The sequence below is a fragment of the Elephas maximus genome, chromosome 12, assembly GCF_024166365.1.
Source record: "Elephas maximus indicus isolate mEleMax1 chromosome 12, mEleMax1 primary haplotype, whole genome shotgun sequence".
In the NCBI taxonomy this organism is placed as follows: Eukaryota; Metazoa; Chordata; class Mammalia; order Proboscidea; family Elephantidae; genus Elephas; species Elephas maximus.
In genome coordinates, this window is record NC_064830.1 from 60,526,226 (window position 1) to 60,544,118 (window position 17,893).

Below are 17,893 nucleotides of genomic sequence, written 5' to 3' on the forward strand. Positions count from 1 at the left end.
CAGTGATTAAACTTAGCATCTCCAAGAAGAACAGCTAGACCATCCTTGCCTCCTGTTATGCCACATGGAGCACACAGCACCATTGAGGGTGAATCCCTGTCAAAAAATGCTTACTTTCAATCCAATCTAGCCTCTAGACCCAGCTTCCAGCTTAAAAGGCATTACAAGGAATGTCACTTTGAGTTCTAAAGTGCACCTGACCCAAGCCATGGTATTTTCAATTGCCTCATATACATGCAAAAGCTGAACAATGAATAAGGAAGGCCAAAGAAAAATTGATGTCTTTGAGTTATGGTGTTGGTGAAGAATGTTGACTATACCATAAACTGCCAGAAGGAAAACAAATCTGTCTTGGAGAGAGGTGGAACCAAGATGGCAGAATAGACAGACGCTTCCGGCGAGCCCTCTTTACAACAAAGACTCGAAAAAACAACTGAAACAATATATTTGTAACAAGCTGGAAGCCCTGAGCTTCAAAGGCAAGCTTAGCAAATGAACTGAGGGGCAGGGTGAGGAAGAGACTGTTCAGAAGCGTACAGGAGCTACAAGACCTGAATCGTGGGGAGCCCTCAGGCACCATTCTGGGAGCGGTGGCGAAAGGCTGGTATTAGAATTCGGCCACAGTTTCCCCAGGGAGAAGCAGCAGGCCACACAGCCTACTCACACCTCTGGAACCTGAGAAGAACGTCACTCTCGGCAAAAGCTAAGTACTTGCCTATACTTTACCACGGCCCACCCCCCCCACCCCCAAGCCAGCTTTAGCGGCTGAATTCCCTGGGCCTGAGATAGGCCCTGTTGAGCACCTAGAGCCATCCTCCCGGCCTTGGGGAAGGAAAAAATTTGCAACTGGGGGAAAATGTAATTTGCTAGCTTCACTGACCGGGGCAACTCAGGACAGAAGTGGCTCCTGTCTAGACATAAACCATCTGTGGACTTTGAGCACTTTTGCCTTCTGCATGGACCTGTGTGGGCCTATTTTGGGAGAACAGGCCCTTGTTGGCAGACTCCAACCATTTCAGCTGTGTGGTGGAGAGGTGGGTGTTTAATGTTTGACATTGCTTTACCTATTAAACAAGGTCCTCACCTACCCACATCAGGGACCTGAGGACTCGTGGCTCCACTCAGGTCACCCAGCCACCCATGACACGGGTCCAAAGATAACTGGTACCTCCCAGTCCTTACAACCAAAAACTTTGGGTGCCCATGGTTTGTCTGCAGAACCCACCCATCTACACGCTCTAGGGAACAGGGATGCGCTTTCCTCAGAGACACTCGGTGATCAGTTCTCAGCCCCCTGCCTTGTTCAGGGTGTGACCCCCTGCTGCAATCAGATAGGGTATATACGCCAATGACCCGTGCGCCTCTAAGACTGTAGGACACAGCCCGTACCACGCACTTGATGACCACCTGCCTGGAAACCTGACCTGAATTCATACAAGAAAACTGAATGGACTCCTAGACCGATATACCTGATCACAGCTCTAGCCATCTGGGGACACGATATCAGAACTTCAAAGGTGAAAATAATCAAGCTAGTTCACTCAAGCAACCCATAGGGGTATACCAAAACAAAACAAAGCAAGAAGCTACGACACAGTACGCAAGCATAAACTAATACAATAACTTATAGATGGCTCGGAGACAACAGTCAATATCAAGTCATATAAAGAAACAGACCATGATCACCTCAACAGCCTCTCAAAACAAAGAATTCCAGAGATCTTCTAGATAAAAGTGTATTCCTGGAATTACCAGAACCAGAATACAGAAGTTTAATATACAGAACCCTTCAAGACATCAGGAAGGAAATGAGGCAATATGCAAAACAAGCCAAGGAACACACAGATAAAGCAACTGAAAAAATTAGAAAGATTATTCAGGAACATAATGAAAAGTTTAATAAGCTGGAAAAATCCATAGACAGACAAAAAGAAGACAGACAGCAATCAGAAATTCAGAAGATTAACAATAAAATTGCAGAAGTAGACAACTCAATAGAAAGTCAGAGGGCCAGAATTGAGCAAGTAGATGCCAGAATTTCTGAACTCGAAGATAAATCACTTGGCACTAAAATATTTGAAGAAAAATCAGATAAAAGAATTAAAAAAAATGAAGAAACCTTAAGAATCATGTGGGACTCTATCAAGAGAAATAACCTACGAGTGATTGGAGTACCAGAACAGGAAGGGATAACAGAAAATACAGAGAAAATTGTTGAGGATTTGTTGGCAGAAAACTTCCCTGATATTGTGAAAGATAAGACGATATCTATCCAAGATGCTCATTGAACTCCAAGTAAGGTAGGCCTTAAAAGAAAGTCACAAGAGATATTATAATCAAACTTGCCAAAACCAAAGATAGAGAATTATAAGACTAGCAAGGGATAAATGAAAGTCACCTGCAAAGAAGAGCCAACAAGAATACGCTCGGATGACTTGGCAGAAACCATGTAGGCAAGAATGCAATGGGATGACATATTTGAAAAATTGAAGGAAAAAAAATTGCCTGCCAAGAATCATATATCCAGCAAAAACGTCTCTTAAATAAGAAGGTGAAATTAAGACATTTCCAGATAAACACAAGTTTAGGGAATTCATAAAAACCAAACCAAAACTACAAGAAACACTAAAGAGAGTTCTTTGGCTAGAAAATCAATAATATCAGGTATCAACCCAAGACTAGAACACTGGGCAGAGCAACCAGAAGTCAACCCAGACAGGGAAATCCAAAAAAAAAACAAAGCAAGATTATTTAAAAAAAAAAAAAGCTGAAAACAGGGTAACAGTGATGCTATTACACAAAAGAAGACAACATTAACATAATAAACATGGACTAAGAGATGTAATCATACACCTTCCATATGGAAGGGAAGAAATGGCGATACAAAGAAATAAAATTTAGGCTTAAGTTTAGAAAAATAGGGGTAAATAATTAGGTAACCACAAAGGACACAAACTATCCTACTCATCAAAATAAAATACAAGAAAAAAATAGAGACTCAGCAGAAACAAAATCAACAACTCAGCACATAAATTTAAGTAGGAAAAAGAAACTGTCAACAACACAAAAAAGAAGACATCAAATGATAGCACTAAATTCATAGCTATCCATTATTATCCTGAATGTAAATGGACTAAATGTACCAATAAAGAGACAGAGGGTAACAGAATGGATTAAAAAACACGATCCGTCTATATGCTGCCTACAAGAGACACACCTTAGACTTAGACACACAAACAAACTAAAACTCAAAGCATGGAAAAAAATATATCAAGCAAACAACAATCAAAAAAAAGCAGCAGTGGCAATATTAGTTTCTCACAAAATAGACTTTAAAGTTAAATCCATCACAAAGGATAAGGAAGAACACTATATAATGATTAAAGGGACAATACAATATGAAGATATAACCATATTAAATATTTGTGCCCACAATAACAGGGCTGCAAGATACATAAACTCTATCAGCATTGAAAAAGTGAGAGAGACAGCTCCACAATAATGGTTGGAGACTTTAACATACCACTTTCGGTGAACGGCAGGACATCCAGAAAGAAGCTCAATAAAGACATGGAAGATCTAAATGCCACAATCAAACAACTTGACCTTGTAGACATATATAGAACACTCCACCCAACAGCAACCAAGTATACTTTCTTTTCTAGTGCACATGGAACATTCTCTAGAATAGACCACATATTAAGTCATAAAGCAAGCCTTAGCAGAATCCAAAAGATTGAAATATTACAAAGCATCTTCTCTGACCATAAGGCCATAAAAGTGGAAATCAATAACAGGAAAAGCAGGGAAAAGAAATGAAACACTTGGAAACTGAACAATACCCTGCTCAAAAAAGACTGGATTATAGAAGACATTAAGGATGGAATAAAGAAATTCATAGAATCCAATGAGAATGAAAACACTTCTTATCAGAACCTTTGGGACACAGCAAAAGCAGTGCTCAGAGGTCAATTTATATCAATAAATACACACATCCAAAAAGAACAAAGGGCAAAATCAAAGAATTATCCCTACAACTTGAACAAATAGAAAGAGCAACAAAAGAAACCCACAGGCACCAGGAGAAAAAAATAATAAAAATTAGAGCTAAACTAAATTAAATAGAAAACAGAAAAACAATTGAAAGAATTAACAAGACCAAAAGTTGGTTTTTTTGGGAAAAAAAAAAATCAACAAAATTGATAAACAACTGGCCAAACAGAAGAAAAACAGGAGAGGAAGCGAATAACCTGAATAAGAAATGAGATGGGCGATATTACAACAGACCTAACTGAAATTAAAACAATCATATCAGATTACTCTGAGAAATTGTACTCTAACAAATTTGAAAACCTAGAAGAAATGGATGAATTCCTAGAAACACACTACCTACCTAAACTAACACAAACAGAAGTAGAACAACTAAATAGACCCATAAAAAAGGAAGAGATTGAAAAGGTAATCAAAAAACTCCCAACAAAAAAGAGCCCTAGTCCAGGCGGCTTCACTGCAGAGTTCTACCAAACTTTCAGAGAAGAGTTAACACCACTACTACTAAAGGTTTTTCAGAGCATAGAAACGGGTGGAATACCAAAGTCATTCTATGAAGGCACCATATCCCTGATACCAAAGCCAGGTAAAGACACCACAAGAAAAGAAAATTATAGACCTATATCCCTCATGAACATAGATGCAAAATCCTCAACAAAATTCTAGCCAATGGAATTCAACAACATATCAAAAAAATAATTCACCATAACCAAGTGGGATTCATACCAGGTATGCAGGGTTCGACATTAGAAAAATAATTAATGTAATCCACCACATAAATAAAACAAAAGACAAGAATCACATGATTTTATCAATTGATGCAGAAAAAGCATTTGACAAAGTTCAACACCCATTCATGATAAAAACTCTCAGCAAAATAGGAGTAGAAGGAAAATTCCTCAACATAATGAAGGGCATTTATACAAAGCCAATAGCCAACATCATCCTAAATGGAGAGAGCCTGAAAGCACTCCCACTGAGATCGGGAACCAGACAAGGATGCCCTTTATCATCACTCTTATTCAACATTGTGTTGGAGGTCCTAGCCAGAGCAACTAGGCTAGATAAAGAAGTAAAGGGCATCCAGATTGGCAAGGAAGAAGTAAAATTATCTCTATTTGCAGATGACATGATCTTATACACAGAAAACCCTAAGGAATCCTCCAGAAAACTACTGAAACTAATAGAAGAGTTCAGCAGAGTATCGGGATAGAAGATAAACATACAAAAATCAGTTGGATTCCTCTACACCAACAAAAAGAACCTCAAAGAGGAAATCACCAAATCAATGCCACTTACAATAGCCACCAAGAAGATAAAATACTTAGGAATAAATCTTACCAGAGATGTAAAAGACTTATACAAGGAAAACTATAGTACACTTCTGCAAGAAACCAAAAGAGACTTACATAAGTGGAAAAACATACCTTGCTCACGGATAGGAAGACTTAACATTATAAAAATGTCTATTCTACCAAAAGCAATCTATACATTTAATGCAATTCCCATCCAAATCCCAATGACTTTCTTAAATGAGATGGAGAAACAAATCACCAACTTCATACGGAAGGGAAAGAGGCCTCGGATAAATAAGGCATTACTGAAAAAGAACAAAGTGGGAGGCTGTAATTTACCTGATTTTAGAACCTATGTTACCCCCACAGCAGTCAAAACAGCCTGGTACTGGTACAACAGATACATGGACCAGTGGAACAGAATTGAGAATCCAGACAAAAATCCATCCACTATGGGCAGTTGATATTTGACAAAGGCCCCAAAATAGTTAAATGGGCAAAAGACAGTCTTTTTAATAAATGGTGCTGGCATAACTGGATATCCATCTGCAAAAACATGAAACAAGGCCCATACCTCACTCCATGCACAAAAACAAACTCAAAATGGATCAAAGACCTAAATATAAAATCAAAAATGATAAAGATCATGGGAGAAAAAATAGGGACAACGTTAGGAGCCCTAATACATGGCATAAACAGTACACAAAACATTATAAAGAACACAGAAGAAAAACTAGATAACTGGGAGCTCCTAAAAACCAAACATCTATGCTGATCCAAAGACTTCACCAAAAGAGTAAAAAGACAACCTATAGACTGGGAAAAAGTTTTTAGCTATGACATTTCTGATCAGCGCCTGATCTCTAAAATCTACATGATACTGCAAAAACTCAACTGCAAAAAGACAAATAATCCAATTAAAAAACGGGTAAAAGATATGAACAGACACTTCACTAAAGAAGACATTCAGGTAGCTAACAGATACATGAGGAAATGTTCACAATCATTAGCCATTAGAGTAGTGCAGATCAAAACTACAATGAGATTTCATCTCACTCCAACAAGGCTGGCATTAATCCAAAAAAACACAAAATAATGAATGTTGCAGAGACTGTGGACAGACTGGAACACTTCTACACTGCTGGTGGGAATGTCAAACGGTACAATCACTTTGGAAATCAATTTGGCACTTCCTTAAAAAGCTAGAGATAGAACTACGGTACAATCCAGCAATCCCACTTCTCGGAATATACCCTAGAGAAATAAGAGCCTTTACACGAACAGATATATGCACACCCATGTTTATTGTAGCACTGTTTACAATACCAAAAAGATGGAAGCAACCAAGGTGTCCATCAACAGATGAATGGATAAAGAAATTATGGTATATTCACACAATGGAACACTACGCATCGATAAAGAACAGTGAGGAATCTGTGAAACATTTCATAATGTGGAGGAACCTGGAAGGCATTATGCTGAGTGAAATTAGTCAGTTGCAAAAGGACAAATGTTATATAAGACCACTATTATAAGAACTTGAGAAATAGTTTAAACTGAGAAGAAAACATTCTTTTGTGGTTAGGAGAGGGGGGAGGGAGTGAGGAGAGGGATATTCGCCAACTTGACAGTAGATAAGAAGAAGTTTAGGTGAAGGGAAAGACAACACACAATACAGGTGAGGTCAGAACAACTGGACTAAACCAAAAGCAAAGAAGTTTCCTGAATAAACTGAATGCTTTGAAGTCCAGTGTAGCAGGGGCAGGGGTTTGGGGACCATGGTTTCAGGGGACATCGAAGTCAATTGGCATAGTAAAATCTATTAAGAAAACATTCTGCATCCCACTTTGAAGAGTGGTGTCTGGGGTCTTAAACGTTAGCAAGGAGCCATCTAAGATGCAACAATTGGTCTCAGCCCACCCGGATCAAAGGAGAATGAAGAACACCAAGGACACAAGGTGATTACAAGCCCAAGAGACAGAAAGGGCCACATGAACCAGAGACTACATCATCCTGAGACCAGAAGAACTGGATGTGCCCGGCTACAACCAATGACTGCCCTGACAGGGAACACAACAGAGAACCCCTGAGGGAGCAGGACAGCAGTGGGATGCAGACCTCAAATTCTCATAAGACCAGACTTAATGGTCTGACTGAGACTAGAAGGACCCTGGTGGTCATGGCCTCCAGACCTTCTGTTGGCCCAGGACAGGAACCATTCCCGAAGCCAACTCTTCAGACATGGATTGGACTGGACAATGGGTTGGAGAGGGATGCTGGTGAGGAGTGAGCTTCTTGGATCAGTTTGACACTTGAGACTATGTTGGAATCTCCTGCCTGGAGGGGAGATGAGAGGGTAGAGGGGATTAAAAGCTGGTGAAATGGACACGAAAAGACAGAGTGGAGGGAGAGAGCAGGCTGTCTCAGCTGTCTCATTAGGGGGAGAGTAATTGGGAGTATCTAGCATGGTGTATATAAGTTTTTGTGTGAGAGACTGACTTGATTTGTAAACTTTTGCTTAAAGCACAATAAAAATTATATATAAAAAAAAATCCATCTTGGAAAAAGTACAGCCAGAATGTTCTTAGAAGCAAGGATGGCGAGACTTCACCTCACATACTTTGGACATGTTATCAGGAGGAACCAGTCTCTGGAGAAGACATCTTGCTTGGTAAAGTAGGGGTTCAGAGAAAAAGAGGAAGACCCTTAAAGAGATGGATTGACATAGTGGCTGCAACAATGGGCTCAAACATAACAATTGTTAGGACGGCACAGGACAGGGCAGTGCTTCTTCTGTTGTACACAGGGTTGCTATGACTTGACAGCACCTAATAACAACAACGCAGGGAATAAGGAACAAATCAAACATCCCTCAAGGAAACAATTGAACAAATCCCCCATTCTGGAAACAAATGGCCTGGTTCTTCAATGAACCTATGTCATAAAACAAATTAGTGCCTGTAAGGGGAGTTGTTCTAGAGGGGACTAAAGAGAGATCACAATTGAAATCAGGAACCTTACTAATCTCTGAGGTCACCTTGTAGCTAAATAACAAATTGACTCAAAAAATAATGAATATCACCCTTAAGTACTGTGGTCCTTTAAAAAAAAAATCACCTACATGGAGCCCTACTGGCACAGTGGTTAAGAGCTCCACTGCTAACCAGAAGGTCGGCAGTTCGAATCCACCAGCTGTTCCTTGGAAACCATATAGAGCAGTTCTACTCTATCCTATAGGGTCACTATGAGTCAGAATAGACTCAATGGCAATGGGGTTGGGTTTTTTTGGACATGAGACCAAATGGTCCACAATTAACAGTATTCATTTTTAAACTGTACATTATTAAAAGGGGAAGAATAGTAATTTAAGTGAACCAAATATGTAATAAAAAAATTGAAAGATTTTTTTAAGTCAAAACTAGAAAAGGCAACTCACAGAATGGGAAGAAAATATTTGCATATCATGTATCTGATAAGTGGAGCCCTAGTGGCACAGTGTTTAAGAGCTTGGCTGCTAACTAAAAAGTCAGTAGTTCGAATCCACCAGCCACTCCTCGGAAAGCCTATAGGGCAGTTCTACTTTGTCCTCTTGGTTCACTAAGAGTCAGAATCAATTCAACGACAACAGGTTTGGTTTGGTTATAGCTGATAAAGGACTTTTATCTAGAATATATAAAGAACTCTTAAAACTCAATAATAAAAAAGGCAACCTAGTTAAAAAACAGGGAAAGGATAGGAAAAGACATTTCTCAAAAGATATACAAATGGCCAAAAAGCACAGGAAAAAAATGTTCAACTTCATTAGTCATCAGGGAAATGCAAATCAAAATTACAATGAGGTACCACTTCGTACCTACTGGGACGGCTAGAATGAAAACAAGAAACAATAACAAGTGTTGTAGAGGATGCGGAGAAATTTCAATCCTCATACATAGCTGGTGGGAATGTAAAATGGTGCCGCTGCTTTGGAAAGCAGCCTGGTAGTTTCTCAAAAACTTAAATATAGAGATATCATGTTGCTAGGTGCTGTCAAGTTGGTTCCAACTCATAATGACCCTAGGTGCAACAGCATGAAACACAGCCCTCTCCTGCACCATCCTCACAATCATTGTTATGCTTGAAACTGTTGTTGCAGCCACTGTGTCAATCCATCTCGTTGAGGGTCTTCCTCTTTTTCACTGACCTCCTACTTTGCCAAGCATGATGTCCCTCCTGGGGATTGGTTCCTCCTGATAACATGTCCAAAGTATGTGAGATGAAGTCTTGCTATCCTTGCCTCTAAGGAGCATTCTAGCTGTACGTCTTCCAAGACAGATTTGTTTGTTCTACTGGCAGTCAGTATTCTGTGCCAGCACCATGTGACCCAGCAATTCCACTCTGAGGTAGTTCCAAGAGAGGGCCACACAAAAACTTGAGCATGATTGTTCTTAGCAGCATTATTCATAATAGACAAAAAGCAAAAACAACTCAAATGTCCATCAACTGATGCGTGGATAAACAAAATGTGATCTGTCCATACAATGGAATATATTTGCCATTAAAAGGAGTGAGGTTCTGATTTATGCTACCACATGGATGAACCTTGAAAACGTCATGCCACGTGAAAGAAGGCAGATACAAAATGCCACATAGTGTATGATCCCTTCTATATGGAATGTCCAGAATAGGGAAATCTATAGACAGAAAAGAAATTAGTGGTTGCCCAGAGACAGGGGAGAAGGGGAAAGAATGGGAAATGACTGCTCATGGGTACTGGGTTTCTTTTCAAGTTAATGAAAATATTCCAAAATTGATTACAGTGATGGTTGCACAACTCAGTATACTAAAAACCATAGAATTGTAAACTTTTAAAAGGGTAAATTGTAAGGCGTGTGCTCTTAAAAAAAAAAAAATCAAAACTAGAGCAAGCCCAATTTATTTTTCAAGCACCTACTAAATTCTACTGTGTGGATCATAACAAATTATGAATAACATTGCAAAGAATGGGAATTCCAAAACACTTAATTGTGCTGATGAGGAACCTGTACGTAAATCAAGGGGCAGTCATTCGAATAGAACAAGGGGATAGTGCGTGATTTAAAGTCAGGAAAAGTGTGTGTCAAGGTTATATCCTTTCACCATACTTATTCAGTCTGTATGCCGAGCAAATAATCTGAGAAGCTACATTATATGAAGAAAAACGGAGCATCAGGATTGGAGGAAGACTGATTAACAACCTGTGTTATGCAGATGACACAACCTTGCTTGCTGAAAGTGAAGAGGACTTGAAACATTTACGGATGAAAATCAAAGAGCACAACCTTCCGTATGTATAACACAACATAAAGAAAACGGAAGTCCTCACAACTGGACCAATAAGCAACATCATGATAAATGGAGAAAAAATTGAAGTTGGCAAGGATTTCATTTTACTTGGATCCACAATCAACACCCATGGAAGCAGCAGTCAAGAAACCAAAGGACACATGCATTGGGCAAATCTGCTGCAAAGGACCTCTTTAAAGCGTTGAAAAGCAAAGATGTCAGCTTGAAGACTAAGATGTGCCTGATCCATGCCATGGTATTTTCAATCACCTCATATAAAAGCTGGGCAATGAATAAGGAAGACCGAAGAAGAATTGATGCCTTTGAATTGCGGTGTTGGCGAATACCGAATATACCATGGACTGCCAAAAGAACAAACAAATCTGCCTCGGAAGAAGTACAACCAGAATGCTCCTTAGAAGCAAGGATGGTGAGACTACATCTTACATACATTGGATATGTTATCAGGAGGGATCAGTCCCTGGAGGACATCATGCTTGGTAAAGGGTTAGTGGAAGAGAGGAAGGCCCTCGACGAGATGGACTGACACAGTGACTGAAACAATGGGCTTAAGCATAACGATTATGAGCATGGCACAGGACCGGGCAGTGTTTCATTCTCCAGGGCAGTGTTTCATTCTGTGGTACATAGGGTCGCTATGAGTCGGAACCAACTCCATGACAATGGTTTTGTTTTTGTTTTTTTTTTTAGTGTATTGCTAAGCACGTAGAAAATGCCCAACACCTACTGAATTGAGTTTCTACTTTATTCCTCTTCCCTCTGCCTCATGTTTTTGCCTTTTTTTTCTTTCGCTTTTCCTGGTGTTTCCATTGCCCTACCGAGCTATAGTACTTGTAGTTCCGCATACTGGTCACACATGTGTTTCATGCCTTTGGGTAAACTAGATTCCCTTTCCCCTCCAGTCATCATGTAGGCTAGAACAATGCCTCGTCCTTTAATTCTTAAAAATCTCCTCTGCCTGGTTCGCTCTTTGCTGTGCCTTCTCATCCCTCAGGTTCCAGCTAAGGCTATTTTTTTCAAAGAGGCTTTCCCTGACACCCCAAATCTAATATACATCACTCTAGTATTTTCTCATAGCACTGTTATTTACTCCATAACACCTGTGACAATTTCTAGTAATATATACATTATACCTATATATTTGTATGTCTACTTAAATGGCATCCATCTCACCCAAAAGACTGTTAAGATCTTTGAGAATGGGGATCCTGTCTTTTTCGTTGTTCAGCATTTCGTATCTAGATTGAGGCCTGACATTCAATACATACTCAACACACATTTGGCAAACGAATGACTCACCTCCTTTGAAAAGCATTCTGTAACTTTCAGCACCTTATGTTAATATTTAACTTTATTATACTGATGTGTCATCTCCACAGCTTGTTAGCTACACATGATTCCATTTCACATGCTTGAAAACATGCTCATTCATGCTTTCTTTCTTGATGCCTTACCCGAGGTTAAACCCTGCTTTAGAGTCACATTGCTTGTGTTTTCAGATAGCTCTTCTAGCTTCTTCTGTAGGGTCAGCCACTTGTTTCTATATTTCACTTTCAGATAAATGTCTATGTAGGGTGCCCATTATTCACTCACTTTCTTAGCCCCAACTCTTTCCACTTACCTTCCCACAAATAACAAAAATAAATCCAAACCAAAACACTGGCCTTAGACAATAATCTTCCTTTAGGTGACATTTGAAATTTAGCAGGATAGAATATTGAATTTTCCAGAGAGATTTTAAGAAAATAAGATTTATCAATTGGATATTTATTGTGGCTCTAGATGTGTTTATTGACATAAGATTACAGATTTGGGCATTGAACAATTTGTTTTTCTTTTTACCATGTCTTTTTTACCTAGAACATGCTTTATAGATAATTGGTGCCCAATAGAGGTTTAGTGGACTGAATATGTACCCCAAAAAGAGCACTAGATCTAAGGTCAAAAAGACATGAATTCTACTCATGATCCCGTTATTGTCTGGGAAGTGCTAGCCAGTGCAAAAGGCAAAAGTTCAAAATGAAATTATCATTATTTATAGATGTGATTGGAGTCCCTGGATGGCACAAATGGTTAAGCGCTCAACTAGCTGAAAGGTTGGTGGCTTAAACCCACCCAGAGGTGCCTCAGAAGACAGACGTGGCAATCTGCTTCCAAAAGGTCACAGTCTTGAAAACCCTATAGAGCAATCTGCTCTGCACCATGGGGTCGCAAAGGGTTGGAATCAACCACTAACAACCACAACATAGATGTGATTTTACGTTGAGAGACCTAAGAGAATCAACTGGTAAACAGTAAAACAATATAGTAGGATAACAGGTTAGAAAATTGGTATTCAAACATCAAAAACTTGCCCATGTCAAAATAGTAACTAAATGTAATAATGAAAGAAAATATCACACTAACAACATAAAATATCAGGGAAAAAACAAAAACTCAGGGTCACTGGTACCCACCACACAGGGAATTAGGACCTTAATCTCATAGACCATTGACTTTGATGTTAATGGCGCCCCCTGGGGTTGAGAAAGTGCAATGCCTCTGACTATTAAAAAAAAACAACTCATAATGACCCTATAGGACAGAGTAGAACTGCCCCATAGAATTTCCAAGGAGCAGCTGGTGGATTTGAACTGCCAACCTTTTGCTTAGCAGCCAAGCTCTTAACCACTGCTCCACTATCCCATTCCACCCATTGCCTTCGAGTCAATTCTGACTCATAGCGACCCTATAGGACAGAGTAGAACTGCCCTGCCTATTTAAGCAGTATATTAAGCTCCACTATAAAAGTACTTTAAAATAAAGATGCTAATGTAAGGGAGCAGGGAAACAAGATTAATGGAACAGAAAAACCTGACTGGAAATAATGAGAATGTCCATGCATTGTGAAGAACGTAACCAATGTCACTGAACAACTTGTGTAGAAATCGTTGAATGGGAACCTAACTGCTGTGTAAACCTTCTCCAAAATTACAATAAATTTTTTTTTTTTTTGAAGGTAGGAACCTCAATTGGATCCTGATTTTTTTAAAGGCTCGAAAGGCATTCTGGGAACAACTAGGGAAATGTGAATATGGATAGGATACTAGGTAACAGGGATGACTGTTAATTTTCTGAGATGGGATTGTACGTAGGAGATGACTTTAACCTTAGAAGATGCTGAAGAGTTTGGAAGTAAAGTTGGCAAGGGCCAAGGCAAATGTGGCAAAATGACAAAAAGGAGTTGCCATTGGTTCAATTCTGACTCATGAAGGTCCCATGTGTTACAGAGTAGAGCTGTGCTCCATAGGGTTTTCAAGGCTGTGATCTTTCAGAAGCAGATCACCAGGCCTTTCTTCTGAGGTGTCCCTGGGTGGGCTTGAACCACCAACCTTTCTGTTTGTGCCACTCAGGGACTCCTTGGCAAAACGACACCAAGTATTGAATCTAGGAGCGGTGGGGGTATATGGGTGTTTGTTGCATTGTTCTTTTAACTTCTCTGGGTATTTGAGGATTTTTAAAATAGGTGGTTTGCTGTATATATTTTCACCATAATAAAAAAATCAAAAACAAATAAAAGATTAGGGGTAAATTTTTGTGTATACATGAATACTCTTTGACCAGGTATCTTGATGCTGCTTTATGGCTCTAATGGTGACTCTCAGAAGTCAAGGCCAAAATCACCCAGCTGACCAGCACAGAGCTGAGCTCCCACCAGGTGCTGAAATCTCCTCCCAGCTTCCACCGCTGCAGCCTCAGGGTCAAGGCCAGGATGAGCAGAGGGGAACCAGAATGACACAGCCCAGCCCAAGCTCAGAGCTCAAACTGGAGCCCAACCTGGACCAGTTGTACAAGTGGATGTTACTGGGTAGAGAACGGAGGTTTCTGGAGAGCAGAGGTGAAAGGCTCGGTGAATGGGTCTCCAGATGAGAGACCGAGGCCTGCAGACATGTCCCCAAGGCAGGGGAAAGCCAGATCCATCCACAGCGCTTTTGCCCACAGATCCCCAGGAGGAAGCGCTGGGTGGGAAGTGGCAGAGAGATGGTCATTTTCCTTTCTCTTCTCACTCACCTCACGCCCCAGTTATGGATTCCTCCTTGTCTATCCCACACACCCCTCTGGGAGGCACCCATACCAACCATCCCAGTCTAGCTAGCAATAAAGTGTTCCTAGCCGGCCACCAGGGGGCACTGGTTCCATGGGACTGATGCCTCCTCCTGCTTCCGCCTAAGCACACCCCAGCCTCTCACCCAAAAGGGCTCCTTGGGGCTTCTCCTTTATTTGGCAGCCCATTACAGCCCCAAGTTCAGCCTCACTCACGGGGGTAATTCATTCCTTCAGCACAACCCAGAGGCTTCAACTTTTCTTGACAGGCTTGTATGTTTGTTACAGACTTTGCAGGTACTTTCATATTTTTTTACTTGGGCAGGAATTATTTTACAGATACGGAAACCCAGTCTCCAACATCTCTCTGCCTTCCCTGTTTTCCCAAATTTGTGCCCTCGGATGGGCACCCAGTGCTTGGAGGATGGGAACGGGGTAGGAAAAACTAAGAAAAAAGCACTGTGTCATCCCATCACTTAAAGGACAGAGAACAGCGTGGTAGATGACACCGAGTACACTCATATAAGTGCTGATTATAGTTGTCATTATTACTGGGAAATAATACAAGTGACCACTGCTAACAATGACTGACAATAGTACTGGCCCTACCATTAACCCATTTTACAGCTGAGGACAACAAGGCCCAGAGGTTAAGACACTTGCCCAAGAAGTTAACCAACCTTGGTGACAGCCAGGGAAAAGCCAGCCTGGCTGAAAGTCTTCAATGGTTTGCTGACCCCCCTCTGTACAGGGACAGGAGCTCTCTGACCCTCCCTTTCAGGTGGGGTAAACTGAACGTGGTGTAGCAGAAAAAGAGAGGAAACCTGGATTTTAAACCTTACCACCTCAGGATAGCAAAACAAAACAATGATGCAAAACAATGACACCGGGCCTGGCTCCTGATCACCTACTCAGCCCCCACCACCTTCCAGCATAGCCCAGCCTCTCCCCTCCCCTCTTCCAGTATCACTCCTTCTTTCTCCCCCTCCCTCCCACATCTCCCCACAGCCTGTCCAACCTTTGCTCTTTCTTCCAGTATGGTCTGGTCCTCATGGGGCCTTTCCTTGTGACACCCGCTCCTTCCACAACATCACTCCTTCACAACATCGGGCCCCTCTTGTGGGATCCTTCAACATCCCCCACCTCCCTCAGTGTCACGCGTCCCACAACCACAGTTGGGCATATTTCTCCCTCTGGCCTGTGAGGAGGAACTGTATCTTGTTCCACAGCTTGGGTCACTCAGCACCGGAAGTTATTTCAATGTTAGTAGAAACCATCAAACGGGAATAATAGCTACCTAGTACAAATGAGGAGTGCACGAAAAAATGTCAGAAAAGATCCTTGATCAATGTTAATGAGAACGGTTTTTGTTTTACTGGTGTTTAGTAAAAAAAGAAAAAAAAATTTTTTTTTTTTTTGGTGTTTAGTAGCAGAGGCAAATTAATTAGAGAATCAATTGCTTATCATCAATAGCCCTGCAGTTAACAGTGGCAGGGCAGTCGGCTTAGGTTTACTCAGTCCCCACCCCACCCAGCCTATATGTAAATATTAATTACTCTGTTTGACAAACACAAAGACTGAGCCCAGAGAGGCTGGGTCACTTGCTCAAGGTGACACTGGATGGAGCCAAGATTTGTTCTAAGGCGAGAACCCTGAACTTTACCACTGTGCTAAAAAAGGGCAAAAGCTCTGAGACTGAAAAGGACCCGATTTCCCTCCCATCCTGTGTGATTTTCCTAGTCTTAGCCAGAATGTTGCAGGTGACATGACTCAGAAAAAGAAGAGTAGGGGGATTCCAATCCCAGTCCTTGGGCCTAGACACACAGGGTGACTGTAATCTCCAGCTGAGGTCTCACCAAAAGGTTTTCAAGAGGTGGAATTCCAGGGAAGTTGGCTTTAAAGAGTCTCTCTCCCTTCCCCCAGGTTTCCAGGACAAAAGCTGTTAATATGCACATATTGGGGGTGGGCTGGGGGAGGAAGTGTCTGCAGCCACCATTCAATATTTGAGCAGCTTAATTTGGAGCCCTGGGCAAGGGGCGGGGGTCAGGGACAGATTGTACCAGCCTAGGATGGAGGTCTCACCACCAGAACCCACCTAGAGAAGGGGAGAACCCTGAGCTAGGGGAGCAAATGTGGGGTCGCTGGCCAGGAGCACCCTTTTCTCCCTGGACGTGGTCGGCAGGCGTCTGATTTGCTCCTCTTTGTTGGCTGGGTTTCCCACACTGAGGGTGGGGACTTGGCCTGACCCTATGCTATATCCCCAGAGCCCCAATTTGTGCTTGGCACAGACTGCCCCTCAGGAGGCTCCTCTGCCGGCACTTGGCTGAGGGGACTTGGGGCACATGGAGCCTGCCTTCTCCTGACCACTGGGTATAGGAAGACCCAGATGCTCCCACTGCCACATATCTACAGGGCTGCCTGGCACTGGGCTTCCCAGCACAGACCCCCCTCCCGCCCCCGCCCAGTCTCCCAAGCCTCTCTTCCAGCCCCCAACCCTAGGCCCAAACCCCTCACCCTTCTCTCTCGGAGCTGCTGTGAGCCGCTGGCGTCTGTTCGGCAGCCTGGTCCTCAGGCCTCCCTCCAACTCACCACTCAGGGTCCCCACTACAGCGGCGGGGTCCTGGAGGGGGTCTCTGGTGGCCCCAGGACCAGATCCAGCCTCGACAGCCTGGGGAAGGACTCCGGAAAAATGGAACAGGAAGTTCCCTACTCCAGTCCCGTCCAGGTGAAGAGAGAGGTTTCCTACAGTTAACCCTTCACCTCCCAGTTTGGGAGTGGGCTGGAGGGAGGGCGGGGCCAGAGAAATAGACGAAGTGACTAACCCACATTCTAATCCCGGATGTTCGAGTGTTCACGAAAATTTTACCTATGCCACCGAACAAGACCTCTCTCCCTCCCTGCTAAATCAGGACTGACGCTCTCAACCCTCTTGGAAATTGCTGTTTGTCAGTCTGTTCTCTTTTGGGACGATAGCTGCCATTTAAAATACCCACTGTGTGCCAGACTCCTTGCTTAGTACTTTCATTCATTCGATAAATCTGTACCGACGGTCTGCTGTTTGTCAGTCACTGTTGTAGGTGCTGAGGACATGGAGCTAACCAAGAGGACCAAGCCCCTAGTGAGGCGCTTACGTACCAGTG